Source organism: Gadus macrocephalus, chromosome 22 (genome assembly GCF_031168955.1).
Source record: "Gadus macrocephalus chromosome 22, ASM3116895v1".
Lineage (NCBI taxonomy): Eukaryota > Metazoa > Chordata > Actinopteri > Gadiformes > Gadidae > Gadus > Gadus macrocephalus.
Window position 1 is genome coordinate 2805180 of NC_082403.1, and position 25006 is coordinate 2830185.

The window sequence follows — 25006 nt, forward strand, 5'->3', positions numbered from 1 at the left end:
TTTTGTCTGTGTGTGTATGAGTGCTTGTGTGTGTGCGTGTTTGTGTGTGTCTGTGTATGTGTGTGTGTGTGTGTGTGTGTGTCTTAGTGTGTGTGTATTTATGTGTGTGTGTGTGTGTGTGTGTGTGTGTGTGTGTGTGTGTGTGTGTGTGTGTGTTTCCTTGTATCCTTGTATAATAATCCTCAAGTAGCCTTTAGCACTTAAAGATGTTTTACTGTAGGCCTACTGCTAGACCATAAGAATGTTACTTATTAATGACGGTAGGAGATATACTAGTTAGTCTGACACACATTTATGTCAGCGAGCTATAAAATAAGATATGATGCTACATGGACCAGGAAATAAAAATAACTTCGTAGGATTTTAAGGTGATCTTGTGTGTGTCGTGACTCGTGTGTGTGTGTGTGTGTGTTGCATGTGTCTGTGTGTGTTTTGCATGTCAGCGTAAGACATCTGATATCAGGACGCTAGTGGAGGAAGATCATAAGAAATATGAACTCTAGTCACACTAACGCTGGTCAGGACTGTGGATCACACACACACACACACACACACACACACACACACACACACACACCACACACACACACACACACACACACACACACACACACACACACACACACACACACACACACACACACACACACACAAGCCAATAAAAACACACAAACGCACGCACGCAAACAAATGTGTTTGAGTTAGTTTCACTTGCCGTTTCTCCTGGTAACCAATGACGTCGCAGCCGTATTGAATTCCTATTGGTCCAGACCGGCCTCTCCCTCGTGATCAGTCTCTTGTTCGCTGGTTTCCCGGTCAGTGCGTCTGATGCTGGAGTCGGAGTCACATCCTTGTGGATAATCTCATCGAGCTGTTCTTCTGAATACATCGATATGAAGGCGCTAACGGGGCTGCTGCTGTTGGTCTTTGGTCACGGTGTGTCCTCAGGTAAGACTGACTCAAGTTTATACTTTTCAAAACTATCTTTTCAAAAGGTACGGTTATGGTCCCTCAAGACACGATGCTTAGATTCCGTAATTCGTTTGAAAAGTTTTTGATTACCCTCTCTAATGAGTTCAATTAATCCACAACATGATTCATCTTTTACTGTGAATATTTGAACTAATATAAGAACATTTATATTTGGTTCGAACTGTGAAAACGAAACCAGCGCACTGGTTTGATGACGGCGTTCCTAAATGTACAATCTATTATCAGAACCAAACATTAACCTTCAGTTTGGAGGGAATCCGATGTCTTCTTAAGTCTACTTTTAATCCTAGGTGTTTATATTAACATTCAGAGATACCTTGTTGTTAACTTTTCAACGTTCGTGGAGAATCATCACGCACGCGCACAAACGCATAGACACACGCAGACACACAATAATATAATTATTAACATTGCTATCAATACATTATTCTGAAATAAAATAATTACATTATTCTATCATTAATTATTCTCTTTCAAATGATGACAATGTGAAGATAGTTAAAATGCCGTCATCTAATTCACCAATATGCTTATAATTATGAAAACATTTTAATAGTAATTAAATAATAGTTTATTATTCATGTCAGCAGTAATGATTAAGAGGCAGCAGGTTGTGTTGTAGTTAGTGGTCTGGCAGCGAGCGCTGTGGGCTACATTGAGATGTTTGGATGACAATAAGATCAAACTGAAGGTTCCGACATTACCTGGACGGCCAGGGGGCGGGAGCCATGGGACAGGGGGCGGAGCCATAGGGACAGGGGGAGCCATAGAGCAGGGGGAGGGGACATGGGCCTTTCTGTCTAGAGGGATGAACAGTATTAACCTGTCTGTCGTAACCCGTCTATATGTCTATAGTGATGTACAGCTAACCTGTCCCAGTCTGTCTGTCTGTCTACAGTGATGTACTGTGTTAACCTGTCTGTCTGTCTGTCTACCGTGATGTACCGTATTAACCTGTCTGTCTGTCTGTCTGTCTGTCTGTCTGTCTGTCTACAGTGATGTACTGTATTAACCTGTCAGTCTGTCTGTCTACAGTGATGCACCGTATTAACCTGTCTGTCTGTCTGTCTACAGTGATGTACCGTATTAACCTGTCTGTCTGTCTGTCTACAGTGATGTACCGTATTAACCTGTCTGTCTGTCTGTCTACAGTGATGTACCGTATTAACCTGTCTGTCTGTCTGTCTACAGTGATGTACGTATTAACCTGTCTGTCTGTCTGTCTACAGTGATGTACCGTATTAACCTGTCTGTCTGTCTGTCTACAGCTGATGTACCGTATTAACCTGTCTGTCTGTCTGTCTACAGTGATGTACGTATTAACCTGTCTGTCTGTCTGTCTACAGTGATGTACCGTATTAACCTGTCTGTCTGTCTGTCTACAGTGATGTGCCGTATTAACCTGTCTGTCTGTCTGTCTACAGTGATGTACCGTATTAACCTGTCTGTCTGTCTGTCTGCAGTGATGTACCGTATTAACCTGTCTGTCAGTCTGTCTACAGTGATGTACCGTATTAACCTGTCTGTCTGTCTGTCTACAGTGATGTACCGTATTAACCTGTCTGTCTGTCTGTCTACAGTGATGTACCGTATTAACCTGTCTGTCTGTCTGTCTACAGTGATGTACCGTATTAACCTGTCTGTCTGTCTGTCTACAGTGATGTACCGTATTAACCTGTCTGTCTGTCTGTCTACAGTGCTTCACTCTATGCAGTTCTTCTACACGGGGTCGTCTGGACTCACAACCTTCCCAGAGTTTGTTGCTGTTGGGATGGTGGATGGAGTTCAGATGCTTCACTATGACAGCAACAGTAAGAGAGCCGTACCCAAACATGACGCGGCGGACCAGCTCTACAGAGATCATCAGGGTGAACTCGAGAGGGACACTGGAGGACTTCAGGGTCACCAGCAGACCTTCAAAGCCACATTGGATTGCCAAGCAGCGCTTTAACCAGACAGGAGGTAAGTTATATCTACTGTCTGACCTCTCACATGGAGATATCCACCATTCAACCCCAGGATAAAGGATTCACCATACTCCTAAACACACACACACACACACACACACACACACACACACACACACACACACACACACACACACACACACACACACACACACACACACACACACACACACACACACACACACACACACACCACCCCGCCCGTTGAAGGCCGCCTTAATGCCCGGTCTTGCCTGGGCTGAAGCCCCAGGGCCTCACGCCGATCGGGGGTCTATCATGAGCTGCACTAATGATAGGCCCATGATAGCCCCCCCCCCCCCCGATCGGCGAAGGCCCCAGACAATGTGATGTTTAGTTTGGGGCTTACAAAGATCAGAGGCCTATCATGAGCCAAGAGAGAAGAGGGCCACTAGTGGTAGCTGGGCCCCGCGGCCCCTTGACCCCACAGCCACGGTCGTCTCTCCCCCCCCCCCCCCCCCCCCCCCCATCTCCATTGTAAGAGCCCCTCTCAGGGGGCCTACACACCCCTCAGCCCAGGGGCCCAGTGGCAGGTGAAGGCAGGCCTGCCCCCGTGTGGTCCTAGCCTGGAGGGGGGGGGGGGGGGCTCCACCGGGCCTCAGCAGCAGCAGGACTCAGGGCTGAGAAAGAAAAGAATCAAAGTTTAGACATTGGATGAACGGAGCAGAAGAAGAGTCACACGGTGAACACTGAGTACTGCTACACTGAATACAGTGTATTATTAGTGTAGTAGTACTCAGTGTAGCAGTACTCAGTGTAGCAGTACTCAGTGTAGTAGTACTCAGTGTAGCAGTACTCAGTGTAGTAGTACTCAGTGTAGTAGTACTCAGTGTAGCAGTACTACTCGGTGTAGCAGTACTCAGTGTAGCAGTACTCAGTGTAGCAGTACTCGGTGTAGCAGTACTCAGTGTAGCAGTACTCAGTGTAGCAGTACTCAGTGTAGCAGTACTCAGTGTAGTAGTACTCAGTGTAGTAGTACTCAGTGTAGCAGTACTCAGTGTAGCAGTACTCGGTGTAGCAGTACTCGGTGTAGCAGTACTCGGTGTAGCAGTACTCGGTGTAGCAGTACTCAGTGTAGCAGTACTCAGTGTAGCAGTACTCAGTGTAGTAGTACTCGGTGTAGCAGTACTCGGTGTAGCAGTACTCAGTGTAGCAGTACTCGGTGTAGCAGTACTCAGTGTAGTAGCAGTACTCGAGTGTAGCAGTACTCAGTGTAGCAGTGCTCAGTGTAGCAGTACTCGGTGTAGCAGTACTCAGTGTAGCAGTACTCGGTGTAGCAGTACTCGGTGTAGCAGTACTCAGTGTAGCAGTACTCGGTGTAGCAGTACTCAGTGTAGCAGTACTCAGTGTAGCAGTACTCGGTGTAGCAGTACTCGGTGTAGCAGTACTCATGTAGCAGTACTCAGTGTAGCAGTACTCAGTTGTAGCAGTACTCAGTGTAGCAGTACTCGGTGTAGCAGTACTCAGTGTAGCAGTACTCAGTGTAGCAGTACTCGGTGTAGCAGTACTCAGTGTAGTAGTATTTGTATGTAGGGTAGTGTAGGGGTGTGTTCTGAAGAGGCTCCGTGTCAAACGGCCGCGCGGGTCACCTGAGGCAGAGGCACATCCGTCCAAAGGACTCTGGCTGCTCTTATTCTCTGTGGTTCATTTATTGATCATAATGAGTTATCTTATAGTAATGCTCATATGGTTTGTGTTGTGACGTCTGTGTGTATTTAATGTTAATGAAGAATCAATTACATCTAATCGGTCTCTCTCTCTCTCTCTCTCTCTCTCTCATCTCTCCTCTCCTCTCTCTCTCTCTCTCTCTCTCATCTCTCTCTCTCTCTCTCTCTCTCTCTCTCTCTCTCTCTCTCTCTCTCTCTCTCTCTCTCTCTCTCTCCTCTCTCTCTCTCTCTCTCTCTCCTCTCTCTCTCTCTCTCTCAGGTACCCACTTATATCAGACCATGTATGGTTGTGAGTGGGATGATGAGATGATTCTACTGATGGTTATGACCAGTATGGTTATGATGGAGAGGACTTCATATCGTTGGACCTGAAGACCCTGACCTGGTGTCGCTGCAGTACGTCAGGCTTTCAGCACCAAAACAGAGATGGGATGGGGGTTTAAGAGCTCAGAAGGAACAGGATAAGTACCCTACTACACCGTGGAGTGTGTTGAATGGCTGAAGAAGTACCTGGCCTATGGGAAGAGCACTCTGCAGAGAACAGGTAACTTTGAACTTCAGAACTTCGAGGTTCGCCTCGTTAAGAACAAAAAAGAGAATTCATAAAGCCCCCTGTTCTCTCTCTCTCCCTCTCTCTGGAAGAATATGAGATAGTGAAGTGTTACATGATAACAGCAAGTGATTACATTAGAAAAATAAAACTCTCTCTCTCGCTCGCTCCGCTCTCTCTCTCTCTCTCTCTCTCTCGCCCTTTGCCCCCCCTCTCCCCCTTTCTCTCCCCCCCCTCTCTCGCTCTCTCCCCCCCCTCTCTCTCTCCCCCTCCTCCCCCCTCTCTCTCTCTCCCCCTCCCCCCCACCCCCCCCTCTCTCTCTCTGTCTCTCTGTCTCTTCTCTCTCTCTCTCTCTCTCTCTCTCCCTCCCCCCCCCTCCTCTCTCTCTCTCTCTCTCTCTCTCTCTCTCTCTCTCTCTCTCTCTCTCTCTCTCTCTCTCTCTCTCTCTCTCTCTCTCTCTCCAGATCGTCCGCGGGTGTCTCTGCTCCAGAGGAGCCCCTCCTCCCCAGTGGTGTGCCATGCTACAGGCTTCTACCCCTGACAGGGTGGTGGTGTTCTGGAGGAGAGACGGCCAGGAGCTCCATGAGCAGGTGGACCCCGGGGAGGTCCTCCCCAACCACGACGGGACCTTCCAGGTCAGCGTGGACCTCGACCTCAAGGCCGTCCCACAGGAGGACTGGGGGACGTACGAGTGTGTGGTCCAGCTGAAAGGCATCGAGGACATCTCCACCCGCCTGGACCCCCCGCCCTCATCAGCACCAACTGGGGTAAGACTGGTGTTGGAGGGGATGGAGGTGGGGAACACATGTCTCACCACCTCCACCTGACCTCATCACAACCACTGCCAGGTGTACCTGGACACTGCTGAAGCTACTGGGTAAACACACAGCTCTCAGGAGTAGCTCACTGCAGCAGAACACGGTGGATTGTGGGTAAATGAGTTCTATGAATAGGGCTAGGCTCAGATCAGTCCCTGAGTGACCCTGAGCTCCAGAACAGATTCTAGAGGTTGTGTTAGTCGTGTGTGTAGCATCACGTGACGTTGACATGTGGTTCAATGATGGAGGGATGGATGGGGGAGGGGCTCTGTCCATCATCTATTATTACACGACTGATTTTATTTTCTGGATTTACCTTCAGAGGACCAGAGTGGCCCCACCATCCCCATCATCATTGGGTTGCTTGTTCTCCTCCTCGCTGCTGCTGCTGCTGTTGTTGGAGTCCTTCTGTACAAGAAGAGGAACGGTGAGTGGATCAAACTCTCCAGGAGGACAACACCTGATCTCCACCTGCTCCTACTTCCTGTCCCCTTCCTACGATCTGATTGGTTGTCTTCACCCACTGGTGTCTGGTGGTAGAAACCTCTCCACCTCTGAATGATGAACCTCCTCCAATGTCCACTGAGATGTTGTGGCATTAAGAATATGAAAGTATAATAACATGAGGATATTCCACCGCTGTTACAACACTAATCATTTCTCTTGATCCTCAGCTTCAGACCAGCGACACAAACCAGTTGGTGAGTAAATTGAGTTTTTGCTGCAGTTTGTTTCTTATGATTATTGCTACTACCAATAGTGACTGTCTAGCTCACTGGACTATACAGCTCTATAGATCTAGATACATCTAGCTCACTGGACTATAAGGCTCTGTAGATCTAGATACATCTAGCCTCACTGGACTATACAGCTCTATAGATCTAGATACATCTAGCTCACTGGACTATACAGCTCTATAGATCTAGATCCATCTAGCTCACTGGACTATACAGCTCTATAGATCTAGATACATCTAGCTCACTGGACTATACAGCTCTATAGATCTAGATACATCTAGCTCACTGGACTATACAGCTCTATAGATCTAGATACATCTAGCTCACTGGACTATATAGCTCTATAGATCTAGATACATCTAGCTCACTGAACTATACAGCTCTATAGATCTAGATACATCTAGCTCACTGGACTATACAGCTCCATAGATCTAGATACATCTAGCTCACTGGACTATACAGCTCTATAGATCTAGATACATCTAGCTCATGACTTCACCTCCTCCCATTCTGATACTTCCCAGGTTCTGACACCAGCTCTGAGAACCCTGAGGGCAGAATCCGGCTCCTGAGGCCCAACCTCTGACCACAGTCAGTACTTTACCACTTTACAATACTTATTCAGACTCATATGTTTACAGTTATATTTATTAGCAGCCTACTTTATCACAGTGATAGTAATACTTTAACAGTTCTTTATCTCAGTAATATATTAACAGTCATATTTTACCAGTACTTCATCACAATGATATATTAAGAGTACATCATCACAGTGATAATGTGTGCGATAATGTTTGATGTTTAATCCTGACTTGTGCTTCCTTGCTGTTTAGGGTCAAAGTTAAATCATGAAGAGGCTTCTCACATTCCTCTTCCTAAAGCAGGGTGGAGTGGATCGCTGTCATCTATAATCATCACAATCTGTTTGGGGACTTCAGATGACTAAAGATGCTATATTTGCTTAATTACATTAACATTCATACTTTATTTAGATAAAAAACATAAATCCGTAAGAAGTGTAAATCAATTAGATCTCTGTATTTGTGATTGATTAACTCAATGGGTTAATCCTGCAATCTTTTACTGCAACATGACATAAGCTTTAAATTATGTTATATCGTTTTGTCATATTTAAGTTTCAAATAATGTTCAAAAATTCTGAATCATGGTTTGGGACAGTGAGATTCTGTCAGGTTTGAATACAACAACGTTAATGTGTTTCTGTATTATTTTAGAGTTCTGCTAGCTAGAGAATTGCATTGCTACATGTAGCACAATCGAGCTAGGTTGCTTTAGCCTTAATGCTCTTTGTTGTGTTTTCTGTGTTCTTTGGGGAATTGGATCACATATACTTTGGTTATTCTGTCAATAAAATACATAAAAATTGTTCTGCCTACATACATTTAATATACTTATTGCTAAATTAGGTTTACCTACTTTGTTTAGAGGTGAGGTTTATTATTAAAGGTTGTTAGGTTATAGGTTAATCCTTAGGATTAAATGTAATAAAAAAATACAGAAATTAAAGTACAAAATTATTATATTTCATCTTAAAAAAATAGAAGTCATGTGATACATAGGCATTCACAAAAACATTAATTAATGGCATTTATGATTTTGATTATTTAGATAGCATTTTATTTATTCTGTATTTGATATTATCCTATGATATACAATATGAACACAATCATACTAGATGTAAATAGCTTTAATATCATGAAACAGATATCATCTTTCTGCAGATCAAATAATAGAATGTTTGAATCCTTATTCAGTTCCCCGATAGCGTGAAGAACCAAGATGGCTGCTGGCCCAGGACTGATCTGACTGGTTTGGGGGGGGGGCCTACGATGTCTAACGCCAGTCTGTCCAACGGGACTTCTATCAGGGCCACGGGCACCAGGGGGGTCCGTACCGAGGGTCTGGGGGCGGTGCGGGGGCATCGGGGGCAGTAGCTCTGCAGTAGTGCCCTGAGTCCCTCTTTGCCCCGGGGCAGTAGAACCGCCCCAATACCCGCTCCCTGGTCTCAACCATCCCCAGATCAGAGCCCCCAGGAGATGGAGGGGGCCATGGATACAGTACCCCCCCCCCCCCCTATACAGTACCCCCCCCCCCCCCCCCTATACAGTACCCCCCCCCCCCCCTCTGTACTACCCTATACAGTACCCCCCCCCCCCCCCTCTGTACTACCCTATACAGTACCCCCCCCCCCCTCTGTACTACCCTATACAGTACCCCCCCCCCCCCCCCTATACAGTACCCCCCCCCCCCCCTATACAGTACCCCCCCCCCCCCCCCTATACAGTACCCCCCCCCCCCCCCCCTATACAGTACCCCCCCCCCCCCTCTGTACTACCCTATACAGTACCCCCCCCCCCCCCCTCTGTACTACCCTATACAGTACCCCCCCCCCCCCCCCCTCTGTACTACCCTATACAGTACCCCCCCCCCCCCGTACTACCCTATACAGTACCCCCCCCCCCCCCCCTCTGTACTACCCTATACAGTACCCCCCCCCCCCCTCTGTACTACCCTATACAGTACCCCCCCCCCCCTCTGTACTACCCTATACAGTACCCCCCCCCCCCCCCCCTCTGTACTACCCTATACAGTACCCCCCCCCCCCCCCTATACAGTACCCCCCCCCCCCCCCCCTATACAGTACCCCCCCCCCCCCCTCTGTACTACCCTATACAGTACCCCCCCCCCCCCCCCTCTGTACTACCCTATACAGTACCCCCCCCCCCCCCCCCCTCTGTACTACCCTATACAGTACCCCCCCCCCCCCCCTCTGTACTACCCTATACAGTACCCCCCCCCCCCCCCCTCTGTACTACCCTATACAGTACCCCCCCCCCCCCTCTGTACTACCCTATACCGTACCCCCCCCCCCCCGTGTGCTGCAGTGGGGGTACCCCCCCCTCTCACCGTCCCGTGCCAGTCCGTGGTGGGTCGGCCCCCCCCCCAGGCGTTCCTCAGGGAGCCCCCTCCAGCTGCTCCCCCTGGGGGGTGGGGGGACCCCGGTGGGCGCGTGGGGCTCCCCCGGTGAGGGAGGGCCCCAGGACGCGGCCCCCACCGGTCCGCCGGCCCCCCGCTCGCGGCCCCCCGCTCCGCTCCGGGACCCCCGAGGTGCGCCTCCACGTGGCCGTCGGGGCCCGTCCTGGTCAGCCGCTCCGTGGGGGCGGCGTGGGCCGGTCCCGGGGGCGAGCCGCCCGGCCCCCCGGAGCGCGCCTCTCCGCGGGGCGACCGTCTCCTCGTCCCTCGCCGCGGGTCGCTCCGCGGGCCGCGGCGGGGTCGGCGCGGGTTCAGCCGAGGGGCGGCGTCGCCCCCGTCCTCCACCAGGGGGCGACGCCCTCCTCGTGGACGGGTCGCTCTCGACGGAACGAGCCGACAGGTTTGAGGCGGGACGGTTTAATACGTGGAGCGCAGGAACAGAACGGAGAACGCAGTACGGCTCAGGTTCTCCCTCCATGGGGGGTGGGCGGTGTTCCCCCCGCACTGGGGGGTTAGGGGGGTCGCCTTAGCAACCACAGGGCCCCGCCTCGACTACCAATGGAAAACAGATAAAGGAAATAATAATAATGATGATAAAAAAAATAATTGCAATAAATATTTTTTAATTATTATTATCAACAAAGTACAAAACTCTGGTAGGGAAAGAGAACAGACTTCCATCAGGTACAAAAAGTACAGATAAATAAACCGTCCCGGAGGACCGCAGGGCCACGAGACGCTCCTGGACCCCCTGGACTCAGACCTCCTGGGGGAGGGCTGTATCAGGGTGGGGGGTCCCCCTGGTCAGGCCCGCCCTCGGGGTCTGCGGGGGTCCTCCGGTCGCCTCCGGCTCACTCCTGTTGAAGGGCAGCGTCTGGTCGTTAGCACGACGCGCGGCGGCCGTCCGCTATCGTGACCCTCCGCTACCGGTCCACTCCCCCGTCTCCCCCGTCTCCCCCGTCTCCAGCCCTTCAGACCCCCCCGCCCCGCTCCCCCAGGTGCCCCCATGTCCCGTGACTCCACGGCTCCGACTCCACGGATCCGGCGCAGCTGCGCGGAGGGGTATGTATCTCCCGTTGACTACCTGTCCGCGGGGGGGGGGGGGGGGGGGGTGGCGCTGTCCATGGTGCTGAAGCGGCCTGGCGCAGGCCGACGGCGGGGGGTTGACACAATCATGGGCGTCATGTCCACTGGGGACGGGGGGGACATGTCCCCTCCTCTTTTCAAAATCCCGCTTGTGCCCCCCCCACTTTCTTAACCGCAAAAATCGTGCTTATTTACCGTTTGGCCGGACGTCAGGTTCTGGCTGAGAATGTTAATTGAGCTGCTGATTGTAAGGCCCTGGTATATATATAAAAATATAAATATTACAAATTGCCACAGACTGGTAGCGGACACGGACAGCCCGCCCACGCGGTTCTATAGGACACTTTGGCGTCTGTGGACTCGGAGTCACGGACGTGTTCCACCACGCATGCGCACTTGATTGCCCACTGAATAAAGAGGCTTCGCGGTGGGTTTTCATAAAAATTAAACGCCAACAGCAGTTCGATTTAATGTATTTCTTTGGAGAGGGGATGAAAAGAAAGAAAGGACGTGTGAGTTGGTTGATTATGGGTTGTAAAACAGCATTAATATATATTGTGACATAGGTGAATATTCTATTCACCTATGTCACTTGAAAATGAGTCCCCCTTAAACCACAGCAAGTATCCTTCAACAATGTATGAAAAGTCTCTCTCTCGCTGCTAGTTTACTTTAACGTCAGACCCACACACCACGGGCTCAATAGGATAACTCTACTCCGCTTTCATAGGGGGACCAGATGGGCAGTCGCGCATTTCCATTACTTTTTACATGTCCCGCAAATTGAGACGTTGTCCCGCATTGGTATTGACAGTCAGACTCGGTTTTTTTATTATTTTGAATTGCCTGTTTTATAATCGTGCATTTATCAAACAGCTGTGTGCGGAGACAGCAGTGAGCGCTGTCATCAGGGGACGGGGCGCGCTGTTTGATCATGTCAATCAAACTGGGACGCATACGTAGGTGAAGGGCACGCCCAGGTCAGAACGACATGCAGCACAAGATGGAGGAAAGCACGACTCGTACGGCTAAGAAGAGGAAATGCAGCTACAATATAGAATGGAAACTCTTCCTGGATGAAACCAGTGCAAGGCGAGTCTGGTAACGTTTTGTGTGAAGTTTGCTTGAGTCTGGTAACGTTTTGTGTGAAGTTTGCTTGAGTATTTTTTCCATTTTACACGGTGGTGAATCCGACGCAAAACGACACAAACAATGTGGGACAAAAAACGTTATTTTATGCAGTGCCTATTGCCTAATTGTATAGACAGGTGTGCATTTAGTTGGCATTGTCCAGGAAAAGTAGATTATTTTCAAATGCATTTATTTTGTGTAGTTAATCTATGTGATTCTGAGCTGAGTGAGTTTTGTGTTGTTCAGATAATCAGCCTATGTACTCCATGTAGCCTAATCCAGTGCATGTTCTACTAGAATATGTGGCTCAGTATATTGTTCGACTAGAGCAAACACTTTAATGTGGTGTTTTGAGTTGTGCTGGGGTTAGGTTGCTGCTCTCTGTTGTTGGAGAAAAGGCAAATTCAAGTTCAAATACTTGAAATAACAATTGTAGCCTTGACTGTCTGTTCTGTTTGATTGTATACAGTCAGACGTGTTAACTTGAGGCACTGTGAAATAGCATGAAAGCTCCATGCCTACTAGGTTTTCTCACGTGAGAGGAACTTGGGAAAGTTCCATTTAAATAAGATATATTTGTTAAGTTTGTATTTGCAGGCTGTTATGTGATACAGAATCAACCAGATGGCAAAGAATGGTAATGTTATAAGCAAAGAATAGAAATGTTATTTCTTTTATTTTTAGTTATTTTAGTCTACCTCGATGCATTGGTATCCCACATTGTCCCACACAAACGTGGTCTTTGTCCCACATCTTGTGAATTGTGATCTGGTCACCCTAGGTCAGGGTCCTGCAGGTTATTGCGAACAAGGTGGTGCAGGTCCAAGGCGCGCCAGTGGAGCTGACCTTCGAGGTGTGCGATAGGACGGGACAGACGGCGATGACTGTGTGGGACCGGCTGATCCTCAGTGCAGTTGGGAAAGTGCTATTCTTTCCACTCCTTGACCACTAGAAAGGAGGGTGACCGGACTGTGTTGACCACCACACCCTCTACAGTGGTCACGACCACCGTGGAAATAGGGCAGCCCTCTTCCCTCAGTTTGATGACCGTCAGGTGCTGAGGAGAATCTGCGCCGGCTGGTGACTGGGGTCCAGATCGTGGCCAAGCCCAGGTGCCCAAGATGCCAAGCCGGCCAAGACAAAGTGGCTGTTGTCCCCGCGACGCTGCCAGGGCTGCTCCATCCTCCAGCGCACAGCAGCATATATTATCACCTACTCAGGAGTGCTCATTGTGGTTGGCAGAGACGGCGAGGAGCGATCAATGTCATTCACGAACTCTGCAGTCTTTGGGTTTGTTAGGGACCCTTTCCTTTCCTCCGGTGCCCATGACGGCCCAGCCCTGGAGGAAACTGTCATCGCAATGCCTGAGGTAGAGGTGACCGTGAACGCGGACGGACTGGCGGTGCGCTTCGCTGCTGCCGTCGCTGAAAGTGAGGCAACAGTTGTTCAGAGCGGCCAGGGGAATGTCCCGCCCGCGTCGCTCAGCCACAGGACCCGGCCGGACGCGGAGGAGGCGTCGACCTCCTACGCCGGTGACGCGGAGGAGGCGTCGACCTCCTACGCCGGTGACGCGGAGGAGGCGTCGACCTCCTACGCCGGTGACGTGGAGGAGGTCGGCAGAACTGTTTGCGGAGGTCTCAGTTTCTTCAGTGTTGTGTTGCGTTGTGCTGTGTTTTTTGTTTTGACATTTTGTGGGCATGTTGCAATTGCCATTTTGTTTCTGTTGTATTGGCTGGCAGTATCATCCAATCCAAGATGGCAGCACGTTAGGTTGTATGTGAGTTTGTGAGTTTGTCTCTCTGTCTTTGTTCATTTTTTTTGCGCTATTTTGTTTCGGCTACTCATTGAGCACACTGGATTTAAGGATATTATCATTCATCACATGAAATGAATGCGGACTACCTGGACTCTGAAGGGCTAGAACAAAGGCAGCAGTAGCGGCCTTGCTAACTCCCAAGGCCTCAGCAGCAGCAGTAGCGGCCTTGCTAACATCTCAAGGCCCCAGCAGCAGCAGCCTTGCTAACGTCTCAAGCCCCCAGCAGCAGCAGCAGCCTTGCTAACATCTCAAGGCCCCAGCAACGGCAGCCCTGCTAGCATCTCAAGGCCCCAGCAGCAGCAGCTAGCATAGTAAACTCAGTAATTTAAAGACGATGGCATTTTTCTTAACTTTAGTATGTTTGTTGACATTTTGGGACCTGACTCCAAGGAATTTCCCCTTGGTGAGTACCACTAGCTATGTGTCGAGCATGCAAGACACTTACTATAGTGGCACTAATGCTAATGTTGCCGGGCATTTTCAGCAACCACAGTCTGATTTGGTCTGGGCCTCAAACCTGTGGTCGGACCCACCTAGGGACTTACCTAAACTTCTACGTTTTTTTACATTATATAATCTTACTCTTTCCCTTAAGGAAAGGCATTGCCTGGCTTTAACACATGAAAAAACTGCTTCAAAATGTAATGTGAGACGAGCAGTGATAATTGTACTACTCCTACTTCTGTCTGGAGATGTGCAATCAAACCCTGGTCCTGAATTGCAATGTATCCAGACTCCCGCTGATTTTAAATTAATGTCTGGTCTCAAATGTATTCATCTTAATGTGCGCAGCTTAGTACCAAAGATGGACATGGTCAGAATTTGGGTTAGATCAACAGATGCAGACATTGTGGTCATCTCAGAAACTTGGCTGACAAAATCTATTACAAATGAAGACATTAGCATACTCGGATACAATGTTTTTCGTAGTGATAGGCACAAGAAAGGCGGTGGTGTAGCCATTTTCGTTAAATCAAGATTTGATGCGTCAATTGTTCTGTCTGCAAAAGCTAATCATTTGATGACGTATCAGAGCCTTACAACGTTAATATTTAAATGACAAACACAATGTGAAGCGTAAAATGTTACACTATGAAGACCTTTTTTAAACTTGCAAATAAACTCACATACTTGAAGGGACATACACATGTTGACATTTACGTGTTCATCTATTTCTACTGACCCTTATAGTGTCCAACTTGTAGAAGTGTGCATTATAATTTTTGAAAACGAGTCAGTGGTTAGAAGCTAGGTTCTTCATACATGGCTGATTGTCTGCTTCCGGTAGAGGCTAAATGCTACTAATGCAATTGTGACGCAAATAAGCACATAAGCTGTAATATCCGCACATAGCCACAAGACAGCGGGACCAAAAATTAAAGCTGTAATAACTGCTCATGGCCACAAGATGGCAGCATCATCACACATGAGGAAGCTGGAGATGGGCTCTCAGATCATAGTCAATCAGAGAATGTACTACGTCATAGGCTACGCCTATTCTGTATTTGAACAGACACGCGCCCCAAGGAGGGCAGAAACACACGGTAGCTCATCTATTGATCGCTGCATGCCTCTCCGTGCTTGTAAATACAATTATCCTCCTTTTGCTTCATAGTTACCATACCGAATACTTTAACAAATAAAGTGAGTCTAAAGCGGTCCTGATTCAAGTACCTTTTCTCAAGATCACGACACTTAAAACCAATATTTGTTATGTCATTCTATATGCACAAATGATCTGTCATATAAAAGCTGAGACTCCACAAAGTCCACAAATGTAAACCATATCATTCTGTGAGCTAATCTCAATTAACTAGATTAGAGAAAGAATAATTAAGTTTGTTTGTTTATTAGTTGGCCCCTTAGGGAAATTCCTTTTTACAGTTTCTTTCCGTAATTTCTCATCTTCATTTCTCGTCATAGGCACATAAAGAACATGCATAAAATACATTTATACTTTTGACATTGACGATAACATACATACAATGGGGTTGGGGTACATGGGGATACCAATGTATGTAACCTTGTTACATACATTGCTCAATGTATGCATGTAACCATGTATGAATGTAACCTCAATGTATGTAACCTTGTTACATACATTGCTCAATGTATGCATGTAACCATGAATGAATGTAACCGCAATGTATGTTACCTTGTGCCCTGCCTCAGGTCAAGGCACGGAGGATGGCAGGCCCACAGCAGGGACATGGCGCTGGTTTGCCTTAACGGACGAGAATTACACTTCGAATTCGAACTTATCACCCCGCCTTCGAACGAATATTCGAACTTCGAATAAAAAGTGACAGCCCTATTTGGCAGTAATGCCTGGCCTGCAACAACAGATGAGCAAATATAGATAGACGGGTAAATAATATAGATTTCTTTTTTCATACATGCATGTAGTATTCTTTGAGATGTTTGTCATAAGAATAGCCTTCCCCCACCCCACTGGCAATAATAATTGTGCAAACTTATGAAGCTTAAACTCTGATTTTGATAAACCATCAGCTAGACCACCATGTTCAATTAGAATATGCCTTAGAATATGCGTTGCCCCAAAGAAAAGACATGAGAAGCAGCACTATCGTCACTGCAACAATTCAATACAATACAATTCAGACATTCAAAGCTCACATACCTCGACATTCTGATGGCAGAGACTCCGACAATAGAGCCGTCGTCTCCTCCGTTCAACCCTCCGCCGATGGAGTCGTTCGGAGTCCTCCTCCAGCTCAGACCACAGCAAAAAAATATTGACCAGCTTCATTGCTTCCTTATTTTTTTCAGAAGTGCACAGGTGTTTACAAGCGGAAACGCGGTATTAAAAAGCGGAAGCGGAAGCGCATCCACACTAGCAAGTCGTTCCCAAAGTCCGACGTTACAAACGCTAGGAAGCACTCGAGCTAGCACTCTAGTCTCATCTCCATAGGACGCGACTAGCAAGGACGCGTCCTATCAAGGCTGCAGCCTTCACATTGGGAAACAGCCCCAGGCTCTATTAATGCAGGCTATGTGGAAAATGCCCAGACTTTGCCTCAGCCTGGCTCCGCCCTCTTCCGCTACGTAGCTAAGATGGCTGCCGTTGAGTACGAAAAGTGTATCGATCCACACTTCGCGGTTTGACTACTCCATCCGGGTCCTTTCAGTAGGCCTACACTTATTTTCGCCCGATCTGAATCGGAACGCCCTACTACATAATCAAACTTAGGCCAGTAAGTACGGATAGTATGGATATTGGAACACGGCACTGGTGTTAGCGTTTGGGGAATGGAGACACAGCTACAGCACACAGTCAATATCTCTAGATCGGACATACATATCTTTTGGTGGATTTGGATATTAGTGCACCATCTGTCAATGATGTAGAAGCGTAAGCCCCCTCCCCACATCTTCCCTGATTGAGCCGTTCTGTCCGACCTGATGATGGTGAAGCCGTCCAGGATTACCTCGTTGTCGGAGATCAATCCATTCAGCCAGGTTTCGGTCAGGGCGATGATGCAGACGTCTCTTAAGGACCTTTACAGGTGGCATCGAGCATGTAGAATATCCATCTAGTTGTGGAGGGACCAGACATTTGCCAGGATGATGGAGGGGAGGGGTGTTTTGAAGGGTCTTCTTCTGATCCTGCTTCAGATTCCTCCCTGTTTTCCCCTTTTCCTGGGTCAGAGCTCTGGTGGTAAGGCCACTGCGGGCTTGATGTTACTTGGAGAAGAGTCCTGTAGTGATAGCAGGTCTGCTCAGCTGTAGGTGAGTAACCTTCCATCTATCACCGGTTGCACTATGAGGTCATCGCAGATCAGCAATTGTGTTGTAATCACCAGGAAAATGATTAATTTAACAGTTTTTGCCATTGTTGACAAATCAGAGACACGAGACAAGACCCAAACAGACTTAGACAGGCTGTGACGGGGGAGTCCACGATACCATACCACGACAAATGATACCTTAGCTGTGTTTGCCATCAGGTCGTGTTTGATTGCATCAAACCACCATTAGGACATATCTCAGTGTTGGTGTGTGATTAGGAGCCTTCGCCATGCATGATCAACCCCAATAGTACATTACCTCTTGATTAAACATGTATAAAAGGCTCAGAGTAGCTGCACTATTTGGCTAGGTTAGCTGTGTTCCATTCATTTTAATCAGCGTAGCTGCTACTGGCGAATGCACCCGTTTTGTAACAAACATTGGGCCCTATCTTGAATCCGGCGCAATTGACTTCCTCACTAGCGCATGTGTCGTTGCTAGTTTGCAACTGGCGCAGAGCGTTCTTTTCCCTCCTGCGCCATGCGTCGGTAAATTAGGGAATGATCTTGCGCCCCAAGGGGCGGTTCGGCAAAAGGAGGAGGCGTGTTCTGGCGCAAACGTTCCCTGGTGCTACTTTGCAGTTTCAGAAATCACTCCACAAACCAGGAAATACCTGGCTTAATGTCAGTGGCGCGATGTTCAGATGCTATTTTAAGGGCGCATGCATAATATTGCTTGTGCATCTCGCGCATACACTTTCATCATTCATCATTGCTATCAATGTATGATTATGAAATATAATAATTATATTATTATTTTATTATTATCGTTCCAATGATACCAATGTGAAGATAGTTAAAATGCCGGCATTTTAAAATAAACTTATAATTATAAAAACATTGTAATAGTTATTTGACTAATTCTTTATTATTCATGTCAGCAGTAATGATTAAGAGGCAGCAGGTTGTGTTGTAGTTAGTGGTCTGGCAGCGAGCGCTGTGGGCTACATTGAGATGTTTGGATGTCAAAAAGATCAAACTGAAGGTTCATACATTACCTGGACGGCCAGGGGGCGGAGCCATGGGGAGGGGCCATAGGACAGGGGGCGGAGCCATTGGACAGGGGGCGGAGCCATTGGACAGGGGGCGGGGCCATAGGACAGGGGTTGGAGCCATAGAGCAGGGGGATGCCTTTCTGTGTAGAGGGATGGACAGTAGTAGTACTAACATGTCTGTCTGTCTGTAGTAATGAACTGTGTTAACCTCTCTGTCTGTCGCTCTGTCTGTCTGTCTACAGTGATGTACTGTGTTAACTTGTCTGTCTGTCTGTCTGTCTGTCTTGTCTGTCTACAGCGATGAACTGTATTAACCTGTCTGTCTGTCTACAGTGATGTAACGTATTAACCTGTCTGTCTGTCTGTCTACAGTGATGTACCGTATTAACCTGTATGTCTGTCTGTCTGCAGTGATGTACCGTATTAACCTGTCTGTCTGTCTGTCTACAGTGATGTACCGTATCAACCTGTCTGTCAGTCTGTCTACAGTGATGTAACGTATTAACCTGTCTGTCTGTCTGTCTACAGTGATGTACCGTATTAACCTGTCTGTCTGTCTGTCTACAGTGATGTACCGTATTAACCTGTATGTCTGTCTACAGTGATGTACCGTATTAACCTGTCTGTCTGTCTGTCTACAGTGATGTACCGTATCAACCTGTCTGTCTGTCTGTCTACAGTGATGTACCGTATTAACCTGTCTGTCTGTCTGTCTACAGTGTTTCACTCTCTGCAGTATTTCCTCACGTCGTCGTCTGGACTCTCAACCTTCCCAGAGTTTGTTGCTGTTGCGATGGTGGATGAAGTTCAGATTGGGCACTACGACAGTAACACCCAGGGAATAGTGCTGAAACAGGCCTGGATGGAACAGTTATACAGAGATCATCCCGGTGAACTGGAGACGATGTCTGGAATGGCGCTGGGTGCCCAGCAGAGACTCAAGGCCAAGATGTTGGATCTGAAGAAGTGCTTTAACCAGACAGAAGGTAAGTTTACATCTAATGTCTGACCTCTCACATATAGATATTCATCATTTACACCCAGAATAAAGTTTCACCGTACTCCTAAACAGTCTGAAAATTGTATAAAATGCCTAAGCCAGGTAGCTAATTCTGAAGAAAGAAACACATGCTAACAGATATCTTTGGGAAACAACAAACAACACCAACTTAATCCAGAAAGAATTTTGGGAGGATTTTTCTCGATTGCTCATTCACTTGACCTGCAGGTTGGGGCAGCGGCGAGCTGAATGCAGGCAGCAGGCTAACTGACGTGACTGACAACGAGGGAACACTGAACCAACCCCACTGACGTTACAATATCCATACATCATGGGCCTATTTCGAACGTACACCCACAGTGGCGATCACAGAACATAAAGGCTATGTTATGCAGTGACATAATGCCCCTCCTCCTGGCTTTGAAATCAATTTGCCTACTCCCCTAACTGAAATAAAGGACGTATATTATATCACTAAATCTAATAATTATAAGGCAATATATTGTTTTTGACTAAAAGTAGGACAGTAGGCTAATACCACGGAGGAAAGAAATGACAAACATCATGTGACTTAACCTCGATCTAATTTGTTTGTTTATGGGCTACAAATCTAGTTGCCTTTTTTCACAACTCATAAGGAACCGTCACCTTGATACCGTAGCTCTCCTCGCAGCTCTATTGGTAGCGGCGAACACACATAACCTGCATAACCTGCCAGTGCCGCCGGTGTTTCGTAATGGAGCAATAGTCGAGTGATGTCAAGTAAACAAAAGTCAAAAGATGCTGAAGGCGCAGAAATGGTACAGTCCACTGAAGGGGTTTGAAATCGCATGACATTACAATTAGGGCATTTAGCAGACGCTTTTATCCAAAGCGGCTAACATCTGGTAATACACACATTGACACACCGACGGCAGAGTCCACCATGCAAGGCGACAGCCAGCTCGTCAGGAGCAGTTAGGGTTAAGTGTCTCGCTCAGGGACACATCGACCCTCAGCTAGGAGGAGCTGGGGATTGAACTAGCAACCTTCGGTTGCTCGACAACTGCTCTACCTCCTGGGCTAAGCCGACCCAACATTCGATTACTGCTTGCATGATGAGCACAGATTGAGAAATATTTCAGTAATCCCATTCAAGGGGATTTCTCATCCATATCAATGATGCGTGTTTCTACAGTCCTGGCAGACATGTCTTTAATCCTGGAGGTGACTGTGTCTTTGTTTGTTAATCCGTTAAAGATAACCTCTGAACTGCTGAGGAAAGTCTCCTTTATGTATCCTCCATCGGAGAACCTGAGAAGTTCCACAGACAACGATTTTACAGCAAAGTACGCACACAGCTCGGTCCTTCAGGGAATAAATCAGACTGAGTTTGTCCAAATGGCTGAAAAAGGTGACGATTACACAACCTACTTCCTTAGCTCCTGCCATTATAAACTTGTTGTACTAAAGATGTACTAAAACAACAAAGATAGCTAGCGGGCTAGCGGTATTAGCTCCGCTCGTCTGCTGGTCAGATGGAGGGGTTGAGGGTGGTGTACGAGGTGTAGGGTGGTGTAGGGTAGTGTAGGGGTCTGTAGGGTGGTGTAGGGGAGTTTTCGAAGGTGTAGGGTGGAGCTCTGGCTGGTCTTATTTTTTCATCTATTTATTGTTATAATGATAATGTTCATATGGTTTGTGTTTTGATGTCTGTGTGTATTTAATGTTAATGATCTCACCCTTTCTTTTTTCCCTCCTTCCATTTCTCTCTCTCTCTCTCTCTCTCTCTCTCTCTCTCTCTCTCTCTCTCTCTCTCTCTCTCTCTCTCTCTCTCTCTCTCTCTCTCTCTCTCTCTCTCTCTCTCTCTCTCTCTCTCTCTCTCTCTCTCTCTCTCTCTCTCTCTCTCTCTCTCTCTCTCTCAGGTGCCCACATTGTTCAGAGGATGTATGGTTGTGAGTGGGATGATGAGGATAATTCTACTGATGGTTATAACCAGTATGGTTATGATGGAGAGGATTTTATAGCGTTGGACCTGCAGACCCTGACCTGGGTCGCTGCAGTACCTCAGGCTGTCAGCACCAAACAGAGATGGGATCAAGAAAGAGCTGGATTACAATTCGATAAGTACTTCCTCACCAAGGAGTGTGTTGATTGGCTGAAGATACTCCTGGCCTATGGGAAAAGCTCTCTGCAGAGAACAGGTAGAGTCACATGACCTGGTGGGCGTTGACAGACTCATGTCTCTGAGTCTCTGTTCACTCTCTCTCCCACCCCCCCCTTCTCTCTCTCCCTCCCCCCCCCCCTCTCTCTCTCTCTCTCTCTCTCTCTCTCTCTCTCTCCCCCCCCCTCTCTCTCTCTCCCCCTCCCCCCTCTCTCTCTCTCCAGAGCGTCCGCGGGTGTCTCTGCTCCAGAGGAGCCCCTCCTCCCCAGTGGTGTGCCATGCTACAGGCTTCTACCCTGACAGGGTGGTGGTGTTCTGGAGGAGAGACGGCCAGGAGCTCCATGAGCAGGTGGACCCCGGGGAGGTCCTCCCCAACCACGACGGGACCTTCCAGGTCAGCGTGGACCTCGACCTCAAGGCCGTCCCACAGGAGGACTGGGGGACGTACGAGTGTGTGGTCCAGCTGAAAGGCATCGAGGAGATCTCCACCCCCCTGGACCCCGCCCTCATCAGGACCAACGGGGGTAAGACTGGTGTTGGAGGGGATGGAGGTGGGGAACACATGTCTCACCACCTCCACCTGACCTCATAACAACCACTGCCAGGTGTACCTGGACACTGCTGAAGCTACTGGGTAAACACACAGCTCTCAGGAGTAGCTCACTGCAGCAGAACAGGGTGGATTGTTAAGGAGCGGGGCGAGGGGACCCAAGTGCTGGACACAGGGAAGCAGAGACGGGGTAAAAGGAAAGAGGGTTTAGTGGGACACGGGGTAGATGACAAGCTGGGGCGAAGCAAGCAGTAGTAAAGCAGGCGAGGGTTCGGCAACAGGGAGTCAGTCAGGCAGGCAAGGACTCGACGACAGGTAGGCAGAGTGATGGACGGAGAACTAGGGGAGAGGGGAGAGGGTTAGCAAGAGAACGGGAACACCGAACTGGGACGAGAGAACGCTGGTAGGACCGATACGAACTGGGTAGTTGTAAACGACGAACTGGCGCCGGCTGGATGGAGATCCCCGGCTGAAGTAGGAAGTGGAGATTGAAGTCAGGTGTGACGGAAGAATGAGGTACAGTGGCGTCAAGTGGCCACTAGATGGGGATGTTGGACCGCGTAGCAGAACACGGTGTGACAGGATTGTGGGTATAGTAGTCATTATTCTAGGGGAATAGTTACACTGACGCTATGTTAGTCATGGTGTAGCATCACGTGACCGTAGACATGTGGTCCAATGATGGAGGGATGGATGGGGGAGGCTCTCTCCAACATCTATTAATACATGCCTGGTTTTATTTTCTTGATTTACCTTCAGTGGGCAAGAGTCACATCCTTGTTTTCTTCCTTGCTGGTGTTGCTGTTGTTGCTGTTGTTGGTGCTGTTGTTGGAGTCTTTGTGTACCAGAAGAGGAAGGGTGAGTGGATCAAACTCTCCAGGAGGACTAACACAGTCTGTTCTCCACCTGCTCCTACTTCCTGTCCCCTTCCTAGATTCTGATTGGTTGTCTTCACACACTGGTGGTCAGGTTGTAGAAACCTCCACCTCTGAATGATGAACCTCCATAGAGAAGCTGTGGCATTAAGAATATGAAAGTCTAATAACGTGAGGATATTCACCACTGTTACAACACTAATCATTTCTCTATTTATCTGCTCTTATGATTAACTCCACTACCAACACAAAGACCTTGGTGACTTGTCTTGCTCACTGGACTATACAGCTCTATCGATCTAGAAACATCTAGCTCACTGGACTATACAGCTCTATAGATCTAGATACATCTAGCTCACTGGACTATACAGCTCTATAGATCTAGATCCATCTAGCTCACTGGACTATACAACTCTATAGAACTAGATACATCTAGCTGACTGGACTATACAGCTCTATAGATCTAGATACATCTAGCTCACTGGACTATACAGCTCTATAGATCTAGATACATCTAGCTCACTGGACTATACAACTCTATAGAACTAGATACATCTAGCTCACTGGACTGTACAGCTCTATAGATCTAGATACATCTAGCTCATGACTTCACCTCCTCCCATTCTGATACTTCCCAGGTTCTGACACCAGCTCTGAGAACACTGAGGGGCAGAATCCGGCTCCTGAGGCCCAACCTCTGACCACAGTCAGTACTTTACCACTTTACAATACTTATTCAGAGTCATATGTTTACAGTTATATTTATTAGCAGCCTACTTTATCACAGCAATAGTAATAGTAATATATGAACAGTACTTCATCACAGTCATAGACCTCTGAAGAATAAGTCCCGCCTCCGAGCATCCCGGTTCCATGGGTCAAAAGTCTATGGGATATAACATGGGGTTTTTGAATGATCGTACACAACAAACTTTATAGGTGGGGAAGAAGTAAAACCTGCGTCAAGTTTTGAACTACACTCTTTTTCCATCTAGTTTTGACTTTGTTTTCAACTTTGTTTTGAACCTGGAAGCTCGGAGGCTATAGATTAACATTCATATTTTAACAGTACTTCATCACAGTAATATCTTAACAGTACTTCATAACAGTAATATGTTAATAGCACATCATCACAGTGATGTGTCTAATGTTTAATCCTGACTTGTGCTTCCTTGCTGTTTAGGGTCAAAGTTAAATCATGAAGAGGCTTCTCACGTTCAGCTTTCTAAACCAGGTTGGAGTGGATCGCTGTTCATCTATAATCATTACAAACAGGCTTGGGACTTCAGCTAACTGCAGATGCTTTATTTGCTAGACTACAATATTCTTAACTTTATTTTCATAACAATCATCAATCTGTAAGAAGTGTAAATCAATTAGATCTCTCTATTTGTGACAGATTTGATTAACTCACTACACATTTGATTAACTCGTCTTAAACCTGCAATCTTTCGCTGATGCTTGGGTTTAATACGTGGAGCGCAGGAACAGAACGGAGAACGCAGTACGGCTCAGGTTCTCCCTCCATGGGGGGTGGGCGGTGTTCCCCCCGCACTGGGGGGTTAGGGGGGTCGCCTTAGCAACCACAGGGCCCCGCCTCGACTACCAATGGAAAACAGATAAAGGAAATAATAATAATAATGATAAAAAAAGAATTGTAATAAATATTTATTAATTATTATTATCAACAAAGTACAAAACTCTGGTAGGGAAAGAGAACAGACTTCCATCAGGTACAAAAAGTACAGATAAATAAACCGTCCCGGAGGACCGCAGGGCCACGAGACGCTCCTGGACCCCCTGGACTCAGACCTCCTGGGGGAGCGCTGTATCAGGGTGGGGGTCCCCCTGGTCAGGCCC

The 25006-nt window shown here is 47.7% G+C and overlaps 1 long non-coding RNA gene and 1 pseudogene across 1 annotated transcript; one reads left to right on the top strand and one right to left on the bottom strand.

Moving 5' to 3' along the window:
• Positions 1-790: 790 nt before the first annotated feature.
• On the top strand, positions 791-24542 carry LOC132451416 (class I histocompatibility antigen, F10 alpha chain-like; annotated as a pseudogene).
• LOC132451494 (uncharacterized) lies at positions 10349-13265 on the bottom strand. The gene is made up of 2 exons (XR_009524107.1): positions 12660-13265; positions 10349-10601 (listed from the first exon to the last, which is right to left on the bottom strand). It is a non-coding gene; the product is annotated as an uncharacterized LOC132451494 (long non-coding RNA).
• Positions 24543-25006: the final 464 nt, after the last annotated feature.